Source organism: Sinocyclocheilus anshuiensis, unplaced genomic scaffold (assembly GCF_001515605.1).
Source record: "Sinocyclocheilus anshuiensis isolate Anshui unplaced genomic scaffold, SAMN03320099.WGS_v1.1 scaffold392, whole genome shotgun sequence".
Taxonomy (NCBI): domain Eukaryota; kingdom Metazoa; phylum Chordata; class Actinopteri; order Cypriniformes; family Cyprinidae; genus Sinocyclocheilus; species Sinocyclocheilus anshuiensis.
In genome coordinates this window covers 1363443-1364495 of record NW_015557091.1, presented here as the reverse complement: position 1 = coordinate 1364495, position 1053 = coordinate 1363443, and positions in this window count along the sequence as shown.

Sequence of the window (1053 nt, the reverse complement as noted above, 5' to 3'; positions counted from 1 at the left end):
TATATATATATATCACAATTAAATGTTAATGCAGGGTAGAATGTGGGTTTGGAAACAGATTTCTATAAATTGCATTCAGACGTCTCATTATGTCTGTAGCCAATCACACAAGCCTTCTGTGTCTACTAGTCAATTATATGCCAGATTTCATTATCCCATTGCAAGTCACATGACTGATGAGGCCTGATGAGCCATGTCTATATGTACATGAGCCGTTTTTGGCGGAAGTGACGAACTGCAAGCTTTGAATGCTTATATCTTCTAAATGCGAATGTTGTCACTGTTGGAGCACACTGCCTTATAGATAACCTTAAGACTAACATATTGATACCAACACCCAAAAAACTTTAATTCTGATTTCATGGGGACTTTAACGTAATTTATTTCTGTGATGCAAAGCTGAATTTTCAGCATCATTACTCCAGTCTTCAGAGTTGCTTCAGAAATCATTCTAATATGCAGATTCGCTGTTCAGAAACATTTCTGATTAGTATCAATGTTGAAAACAGTTGTGCTGCTTATTGATGAGGATTCATTGATGAATAGAAAGTTCAAAAGAACAACATTTATTCGAAATAGAAATCTCTTGTAACATTATAAATGTTTGTACTGTCTCTTGATCAATTTAATGCATCCTTGCTGAATAAAAGTATTAATATCTTATGTGAACACAGAAAGAAAAGATGAAATCAATACTATTTTAACATGTAACTGTAATGTGTTTTGATATTTGTACAGGTAGAATAACACATATTATTTGTCACTTTCAAACAGAAACTGATGATATAAAGAACAATTCTCCTAAAAAGCCCCTGAACATAGAGAAGAGGAGAACAGCTATATCTTACAAACTACAGATACCAATATATATATATATTCATTATAAATGATAAAAAAAATCTTAATCACTAGTATCACTACTAACCTTTGAGAAGAACAAAATATGTTAATGAACAATAGGGATGTATCTATTATTTGTGTCTTATATTTATGTACTTCTGATGCCTTTAAAAAAAAAAAAAAAAAAAAAAATTTTATTAAAAAAAATAATAT